This window comes from Ascaphus truei, chromosome 3 (assembly GCF_040206685.1).
Source record: "Ascaphus truei isolate aAscTru1 chromosome 3, aAscTru1.hap1, whole genome shotgun sequence".
In the NCBI taxonomy this organism is placed as follows: Eukaryota; Metazoa; Chordata; class Amphibia; order Anura; family Ascaphidae; genus Ascaphus; species Ascaphus truei.
In genome coordinates, this window is record NC_134485.1 from 348,868,378 (window position 1) to 348,878,544 (window position 10,167).

Here is a 10,167-nt window from a genome sequence, read left to right on the forward strand (position 1 = left end):
GATAAATGTAAATAGATTCATGAAATTGAAGACTGCAAGCAAAGCAATATTTCCCAATAGGTGTGATCAGTTTAGCATATTGACGCGATGGGTGCCTGCCAGCTATGCCAAGCCCATTATCGCAATAAACTGGTCTTCTGACTCCCATGCAACCAAGCCCATCTCATCAATCATATAAAAAGGAGAATTTCTCTTCCAGAAGAAAGGGGTTTAGTCACCTTCTTTCTGTCTATTCCTTTATCAAGCTTTTTTTGTTCTCTATCAACTTCTTTTTCCAGAAGCCACAATGTCTTACTCCCAGACATCTTATCGTACAAGTGTAAAAAGAGGTGGTGGAGGCGGTGGAGGCAGTGGAGGTGGGGGCAAAGGCTTTAGCAGCTGCTCTGTTGGTGGTGGAGGAAGAATCAGTGGGGGCTCTCAATATGGAGGCAAATTTGGATCTCGAAGTCTTTTAAGCTTGGGTGGAAGTAAAAGAATTTCCATTAGTACAAGCAGTGTTGGTGGAAGCTATGGTAGTGGTGGTGGTGGAGGAGGATATGGTGGAGGTAGTGGGGGAGGAGGTGCCGGTGGAGGTGGAGGAGGATATGGTGGAGGAGGATATGGCGGAGGTGGAGGAGGATATGGCGGAGGTGGAGGAGGATATGGTGGAGGCGGAGGAGGATATGGTGGAGGTGGATATGGTGGTGGTGGAGGAGGATTGGGTGGAGGAGGTGGAGGTGACCCTGGTTTCCCTGTCTGCCCACCTGGTGGAATCCAGCAGGTCACCATCAACAAAAGCCTCCTGACACCACTCAAAGTGGACATAGATCCAAACATCCAAAAAATCAAAACTGAAGAAAGGGGGAAAATTAGAGACCTCAACAACAAATTTGCTTCTTTCATTGACAAGGTAAAGCTGCCCCCCCCCCCCATAGCCTTTAATGTTAAATTAAGTAATGATAACTGACCTGTTTGTTACTACAACTATGTCAATGTTTATGAATATTTGTGCCCAGCTGAGATTTAAGTTTAAGTTTGATGTTTAATTGTTGCCTAGAGGAAATCTGGACTACAATATAGGGTCCAATTTAACAATGCATAGCAACTCGCTGCTGTAAAACAGAGTTAAAAATAATTGATTAACCTTTCCATTGTCCAGAACTGCTTTGCACTGTGATTTTGCCGCCATCTTTTACTAAGCCATTTTGATTGTACTGCTGTTTTCTAGATCTCTAAACCCTTTGACTTTTGGTTTGTAGGTCAGATTCCTGGAGCAGCAGAATCAGGTGCTAGAGACAAAGTGGCGTCTCTTGCAGGAACAGGGTCAAACAGGTGGCTCTAAAAAACCCAATCTAGACCCCATTTTTGAGGCTTATATCAGCAACCTCAATAAGCAGCTGGATGGTCTGACAAATGAGAGGGGCCGTCTGGACAGCGAACAAAAGAGCATGCAAGTGCTTGTAGAGGACTACAAGAAAAAGTATGTCTGTATTCAGTTGTTACAAGTGTGTTTCACAATAGGTGTTTTCTACTTGTGGGAAGTGTTTTTGTTGGCTTCAAGTTTGCCTATTTTTTTTTTACAGTGAAATTAAAAGCACTGAAAAAATATTTGCTTTCTGGTGCAACATTGTCTCTCCAAATGATTGTTATATTATACTAGGCAAATAAAACCATGATTTGTATATTTTAGCTGTTTGTCCTTTAAATGTATTGTAACCTATAACAAAACCTGCTGTGCCATTTAGAAGGAAGGATGTGACAGAGTTGTAAACACATTGTTGTTTTTTTCTCTTAACAGATATGAAGATGAAATTAACAAGCGTACATCAGCAGAGAATGAATTTGTTCTGCTCAAGAAGGTAAGTTACATTAAGACATAGAATAGAAACACCACCTACACAATTATAGACTCTAAAATCGATACTTCCATAATTTATGATACAATGTTTCTAGTCATCCTGCAATTAGAAATGGGTAAAATTGCAACAGAAATTTGAGTCCTCTGCTGATTTGCAAGTTCCTTTCATCCGCGGATCAGTCTCAAATAGGCAGATTTGTTTTATTTCCTATCACTGAAAATCTGCAGACGGATTCGGATTTCCAAAACTCCAAATGGATTTATTATGGGATGAGGAGAATATTAATAGGGTGCAGCCTTAAATCTAAGCCATTGTGTGTAGGCGGGGTTTGGCTGTGGGTTTTTAGTGCTTCTGCTATTTCTCTAGTACTATAGTTAAGACATTTATACCATACATTATTTACATAATAAAACTTGTAGCTTAACCATGAACGTCTCTCTGTGCCTGGCCTCAGTGGCCTGTGCTTTACTCCTGTACTGTATATTATATAAATTATATAAATTATATAGCAATATATTCAGAAATATAAATGGGTGTACATATACGAATACACACGGATTCACATTTTGTAACATCCGCGGCACAGATTTTTATTAAATAAGCATGAACGTTATTCGATAGCGGATTCAAAATAATCCACACAGATTTAGGAGTTCCCAATTCTCCTGCAGAATTTCTGGCATGAATTGGATTTTACCCAAGAATCCGTAGATCGGAATTTGTAAGGTGCTCATCTCTAACTGCAACAGCTGGATTCTTTAAAGAGTGTGATACACTTGCTGAAATTAGCTTTTAATTGGGGAGATTCCCATCAAAAAAAATTAAAGGCTGAGCAATAGATATAACAAAGAATAACAAAGATTGCAGTATTGTGATAAGTGCACATTATTTTATAGCTGATGCCTCTTGCGAGAGACAATGTTGTGATATACAGTAAGTGTATGAAAGGACTATTGTTCTTTTTGCAGGATGTGGATGTTGCATACATGAAGAAGGTGGAGCTGGAGGCCAAGGTGGATTCTCTCACTGATGAGATCAACTTCTTGAGAGCTCTCTATGATGCAGTAAGGATTCCTCCTCCTTTATTTAATCAGTGAGAAGAACATACAGTAAAGTATTTTTGTAAAACAGAAAGTATACTTTAATTCATGTTCTCCCAACTATCTGTTTAGAGGCCGGATGAATACCACCAGGAAGCAACATGCACAGTTATACATTATAATTATTGAATTCTTATGATTTTGTTTGCACAAAAAACTCTCTAGCAACAAAAATGTCTATTGTATTAAAAATAAAGCCAATATATGCAAATGAATTCACATTAGTCAGGAATATAAACAATATTCTAATTGTATACTGTTGTAGTGTAATCTCTAAAAGTGTAAGATATATAGCAGAAAAACAATAATTTATTAACAATTTGCAACACAAATTAATTCACAGTAGTGAGGAAAATAAACAATATGCTTTCTACTGTTGTAGTATAATCTCTAAGTGAGTAAGATGTACAGTATAGCAGAAACACAAAAATGTATTAACTATTTGCCAATATTCATGCTTTGGTAATGCAGTGCACATATTGTGCTGGTCCTGCATTTTAACAGTAATGCAAGAAGTCTGTATGAGTTTAACTCAAACAATGTTACTTTCTTGCCCCCTGAGCAAGTCCTACGTTTAACATTTTTTTATTATTTTAAAAACATGATTCTCTTAGTTTCTAGTTTCTGAGGTTACCATGGTAACCGTTAGATGGCAATTAGGGTCATTGTAACCTGCCAGGCACTAAGGCCCAGATCCACAAAATGCTGCTGAGCTTTAGCCCACTTTTACTCCCATTCATACCTCGTATCTCCTGAATGAAGCATCAGATATTAAACATTACAAAAAAGGTTTGGAAAAGGCAGCAATAGATTTATTCAACCAAGTAAAACCAATGTGATCTGTGGGAACTGCTGCTTTAAAGCCCAGAAGCTCAGCTTACCTCAGCTGTATTTTTCCAACTACTCTGATTCATTTTCTTAAGCCTTTATCAATAGATAAAATGATCCTAATGATAAATAGATAACTGGATTAGAAGAAAGCAAGCTGTTAAAATCCAAAATGTACTTTGTACCAAAATGTACTTTGGTTTGCAGGAACTCTCTCAGGTACAAGGACAAAGCTCAGATACCTCTGTCGTTCTGTCTATGGACAACAACCGAGACTTGAACCTGGAAGACATCATACGTGATGTTAAATGTCAATATGAACAGATTGCAGCCAGAAGCAAAGCAGAAGCTGAAGCAGTATATGACCATAAGGTGAGCACCAGGGCTAAAAGCAGCTACTACTATTATGCTCTCTTAATTAAAACAGAAAGTTTTGTAATTAGACCACACCCATGATTCTTTATAGATATATTGCTAATGCAAGTTCAGACATGGAAATTGTCTTGTGGAATATTTTATGAAATCCTTGTATTCTATATTGAACAGGTTTCAGCAGTATGTTTTCTAATTATTGTTATGTTCAATCAAGAGGCTGGAATCATACAGATGTGCTAACTCAATGTCATTTCTATTCATTTTGGATTGTGTCTGTTTATAAAGAACATTTGTCTTATGTTCAAGGGATTTGCATCTATTTTAGGATATGTACCACATTTTCACCATTTCCTCAACATTTGAGCTAAATCTGCATCTTGAAAAGATACTAAACTGCAAATGAGTGAAATTGTATCTAAATAATCCCGACTTCCCTTTAAACCCCCAATGTTTTGCTGGATACATAATTACTTCCTGATGTTTACATCTCTCCGTCTGTATGATAACAATGTATTTGTTACTGATGTTGGATGTTTTTCTGCACACTAGTACAAGCAGCTGGAGCAGACGGCTGGAAAGCACGGTGACAGTCTGAAAAATACAAAGAGTGAGATTTCAGAGTTGAACCGAATGATCCAGAGGTTGAGGTCTGAGATCGAGAACGTGAAGAAGCAGGTACAGTACAGTAACTCTCAGCTTCATGGCATTGTGTTAGCAAATACTTTTTTTCTATTGCAGTAGTATTATTGTGTTATTTTACCATAGATAACAATGTTTGACTAATTTGAACACAACTGCCAGATGTTTAAAACATGTGCTCTTTTTTTAATGTAATATGGACCTTAATGTGAGATTTTGAAACTTTTCTTAAAAACTCCCTGTCTGAATTAAAATGTACATCCCTCCTGGGAATAAAAGCTGTCACTTAGTCCTAAGTATGCAGTTTCAGCTGTCAGATGTAATACAATGTTCTAATGATTCAAAATTCCCATGTAAACAACAGTAAATATTTAATTTGCTGAATCTGGGAGGACCAGACAGTGTGGCAGTCCATGCTGCCATTCCTGATAACATAAAATCCAGTCAACAAATATATATTTTCTTTCAGATTGTCAAACTGCAGGCTTCAATTGTTGAAGCCGAGAAGATTGGGGAGGCCGCTATAAAAGATGCTAAAGCAAAGCTGAGTGAACTTGAAGCTGCTCTGAAGAAGGCCAAAGAGGATTTGGCTCATCAGCTGCGTGACTACCAGCAGCTCATGAATGTTAAGCTGGCTCTTGATATTGAAATTGCCACATACAGAGCCCTGCTGGAAGGAGAAGAGTGCAGGTCAGTTCGATAGGATCTGTGGGAGGAAACTAAGACAATGTACAGTACTTTGTATAAAAAGGAGCTTTTTATCATTTATAGGACTCCAGATAGTAACAAAGTAATTTTCCCTTTGATACACGTGTTCTTTACGGCTAACCTCACTATGAAAGTTTGAATTTGCATTGAAGTTGGCCTAATATTATGACTGCAAGAAAAATAATTTAGAGTGCTTACTTCACCATCTCTGTATAGCCCCTGAAATACTTACAGTTCTTATAATCGGAGGTGATATACTGTGAAAAAGTATCTTAGGTGAGAAAGTTATAAGTTGAGTGAGATATGACAGCTATGCTCTTTCTACAATGTCCCCCATGATAAATGACTGACATTGCTTTTCTTGCCTTTCTAGAATTTCTGGACAGATTACCAACAGCGTGAGCATCTGTAAGTGCATAATATATATTATATATATATATACTTTATATATATTTATATTCGAGGATTGTAAAATATATTTGCAGATTTGATCTTATATATGTGAACACTGACTTTTTTTTGTTATTTCAGCTGTGATCAGCAGTGGTTCCTCAAGTGGAGTATATACCTCAGGTGGTGGAGGAGGAGGTGGATATGGCTCTGGAGGAGGAGGTGGATATGGCTCTGGAGGAGGTGGTGGAGGAGGCTATGGGTCTGGTGGAGGAGGCTATGGGTCTGGTGGAGGAGGAGGCGGTGGAGACGGATATGGCTCTGGAGGAGGTGGATACAGCTCTGGAGGAGGAGGATACAGCTCTGGAGGAGGTGGATACAGCTCTGGAGGAGGTGGATACAGCTCTGGAGGAGGTGGATACAGCTCTGGAGGAGGAGGTGGATATGAATCCAGTGGAGGTGGTGGAGCACAATATGGAGCCTCTCAGGGAAGTAGAAGTGGAAGCAAACACTAAGTCGCAGTGTCATCAAGAAAATCCAAAACAACATCTTCCTATTAAAAAAAATGTCCTACCTACTGCAGCAGTAGCCACTCTTCAAAGCCAAACCTCACTGCAACTTTGTTGCTCTGCCAAAATAACAGAAGCGTGACTAGTATGTTTCAATATATCATCTTGGCTCTTTCCCTGACCTTAATCCACAGGTGCTACTTCTGTCATAGCTTACACTTTAGAATAATGCAGTACTTCTGCATGTCCCAATACTACCAAGTCACTCTGTTTTTTCATTAACTACACTGGGTATTAAAACACATAGCGGGTAGCAGGATCTAATAATACCCAATATTCAATCTATTAAACATCTCTGCATTGTGTGGGGAGCAAAGTTAATCTATAAGTCAAACATATGGATAGCACATCAAGAACACATCATTTAGACAAGTTATTGTGCCTCGTATACTGTCTCCTCTTTGTATGAATGTAATGGAAATCGTGTATCCTAGCTACATATTAGAAGGAAACTAATCAAAACCTCTGAGATGGGCCATGACTGCAGCTAGTCCTGTAGGTTCCTGCTTGTCTTTTTTTCTGAAAGTATTGGATGGGGGGATACTGGGTGTTCTGTATATACAATCCTCTTATTGCATTGCGGGATCATCCAACTCCAGGCTACAATTTCTTAACTTTTCTGTATATCTTTAATAAATGGCATGTGAATCTCAAGTAGTGTTGTAATATTTTTCTATTACATTTTGAAATGGATTGTTGGACATTGCCATGATTAATATGAAATCTGATAAAACATGAGTGTATTGTATTTCTACACACTGTATACTACATACAAGGCAGAAAAGGGAATTAAGGGGAAATTGCAGTGTTAGATTTATCATTGTAATTATTTTCCTTAAAACACATTTTAATATTCTTGTAGTAAAATTACCACTTTGTTGTGTCCTGCAGAAAATGAATATATTTTGTCTTTCAACTATAACAGCATAATTATCTTCTCTGGCATTGTATTACCTTCCAAACTTAACTTTATGTCTAATGAGTATGATGTCATAAATACTTCTTAAAGGGTAGAAAGGAGATATAGCTAGAAGGGGACACTCAGACAAAGAAGGCCCAGAAACAGTTTTATCACATAAATAAAGAATACAGATATAACCAACGTTATTGCCCCGATTGTAAAAAAATAAGTGTTAAATGATGCATCGTTTCATGTGCACTTCTATTTGTTTCAATGGATCCACGTCAACTCTCATGTTAAATGACATGCCAGCTTTGATGTACAGCTTTGCGTTAGTGGGTGCAATAAAGTGGAGGATGTCACTCAATGACATCTAGTTACCTGAAATAAGCAAGAAAAAGGTGATAGCGGCTCTACTTTAGTACATTCAAAAGTTGGGTGCACTAGACGAGAAATATAATAGAAAACCATGAATCTCAGGCACTAAAGAGGAGAAGAGATAGGGTATCCCACAATTGTATGCACACAGAACACCTAAGTAATGGAAAACAGTAGTATTCTATAAGTGTGAATCCCTTAATGGGTTCACACCTATAGAATAATACTTTTGTCTCCTTTACGTAGGTGTTCTGTGTGCACATAATTGGGGGATATTTTAAGTCTCCTCTTTGCTGACTGAGATTCTTTTGTTTACTAATTACCAGTAATAGATCAATGGGAGTCTCCGTGGCGTAGTGCTGAATCAGCGCTATCACAGCTAACTGAATAAGCCCATTATCTTTTAAAGAGAAACACTAGTGTCTACCACATCTTTCTTATTTGTGAATGTTTTTTATATATGTATGGGAGGATAATATATGGACTGATGAGCTGAAAAGGCAGAGGAACTCAGGGCCAGAGTGTAAGAGACAGTAGGAAGATGTATATCAACATTAAGGAAGTGCGAACTGAAGGTTATTTGACGCATTGCTCCATTCTCTGCATGGGCTTGTGTTAAGTGTTTCTTACATTTCATCAAAATTGGTAGCCAGATATTAAATCAGCACAACAGGGGGCATTTAATTGTAAAAAACATATAAAAATAAAAAACAGGTTGTATGTAAGGGGTCTTCGTAGCGGAACTGAGTTAATTTCAGCTTTGGGAATATCCTGCTCCATGAGATACTTACATCCAAAGGGGGTGCCGGAATCTATACAGGTCGGAAGCGATGTGCCTAACATAATGGTAGCTTTAAATGTCCTGTGTCACACATGCCAATAGGAAGGCGTGACGTCATCCACCGCAGTTTCCTATTGGCCAGCGTAACTGGGACATTTAAACTTTACATGGATACCGGCACCGCTACAGAGCTAAGTTTCTCTTGAAGCAGGGGGTTCTACAGAGTTGAAATTAACAAAGTTCAGCTCCGGAGAACACCTGCTTAAAGTCTGCAATGCCATGTACTGTAATGCCACCTGTTCTGCTGCTTTAAATACAAGTATATTTAAAAATAGTAGAAATTAAAAAGAACTAATATTTGATACAGCACAATTTTAGGTAATATATTTATTTCCCGTTGGAATTCTAACAAATATATTTATGCGTGTGTGTGAGAATATAGTGTATATATATATAAAAATGAAGAAAAGGCGCCGATCCTAGTGTGATAACGTATAAAAAGAAATAATACAACTTGAACATTTACAATTGAACACTCGCAAACATCCGTTTAAATTGCGCGTTGTATGAGAACAATCTCATGCCCCAACATGCTCCTCTGGGACACTGCTCCTCTGTGACACTGTTCCGCAGCAATCACTCTGGCAAAACTTTCCCTCTGCGTGGTGTCACCTTGGAAAGTGTCCTCCGGCAACACACAGCTCCGATCTCAAGATCCTGTAGAGGGGTTTCCTGGTTCTCTCTGCGTTCAGCTGCAATTTACTCCGGCGTCTTTCAGTTTACAAACAACTCCTCACTGTAACTGCTCACAATGAACATGTGATCCTACGCGTTTCATCAGTCTAACGCTGATTTCATCAGGGGATTATATGGCCAGGTTGACTTTAATAGGTCACTGTGACTGGACTTTATTGTGTGGTTTGGACATTTTTTTCTTTTATCATAATTTTGATGTATTTTTACTTATTTTATATTGCATATTTATCTCACTAGATTAAGCTTCAGCTCTACAATATAACACAATTTACAATAGATCGCTAGTATTCATCTGTCTTATATGTTATGTATTAGGATTTTTCATTAAACATTATTTGGTTTCATCAGTTAGATTGCATTGCACCCTAGGGCGCTGTCTCTTTAAAATTATATATATATATTTTTTTTTTAACACATCGATTTTTCTATATACACTGGTCATGTGCACAACTACATATAAGAAAATATAAATAATAATGAGGAAAGTGCACAAGAAAGTATTATGTTAATTAGCACCTATTGTTGCTTAGTAATAGATAGATATAAAGGTGTAAACCTGATTTATACTCTAAGAAATAATTCACAGTAATATATATTAATATTGAAATGAAATCGCACAATATGACAAATCAGTTAAATACAAAATTTAAATGCTTATTTAATAAAAACAATCTGATTCACTAGCACTTATTTTAATTTTAAACTGTAAAATAAGTTTGGGCATATATAATTTTGGTATTTGTATTATATATATATATATATATATACACACTAGGAGTACGACTGTTTTCTTTTTGTTTTTTTCCCATATATAGAAACTTAGCTGTTGAAAAGGTGCTCGCTGGACGATTCGTGTTCACCTCCCTGGATCATATATATATATATATATATATATATATATATA

The 10,167-nt window shown here is 37.4% G+C and overlaps 1 pseudogene; it reads left to right on the plus strand.

Annotated features, from left to right (window-relative positions):
* Nucleotides 1-189: 189 nt before the first annotated feature.
* On the plus strand, nt 190-7,101 carry LOC142490051 (keratin, type II cytoskeletal 6A-like; annotated as a pseudogene).
* Nucleotides 7,102-10,167: the final 3,066 nt, after the last annotated feature.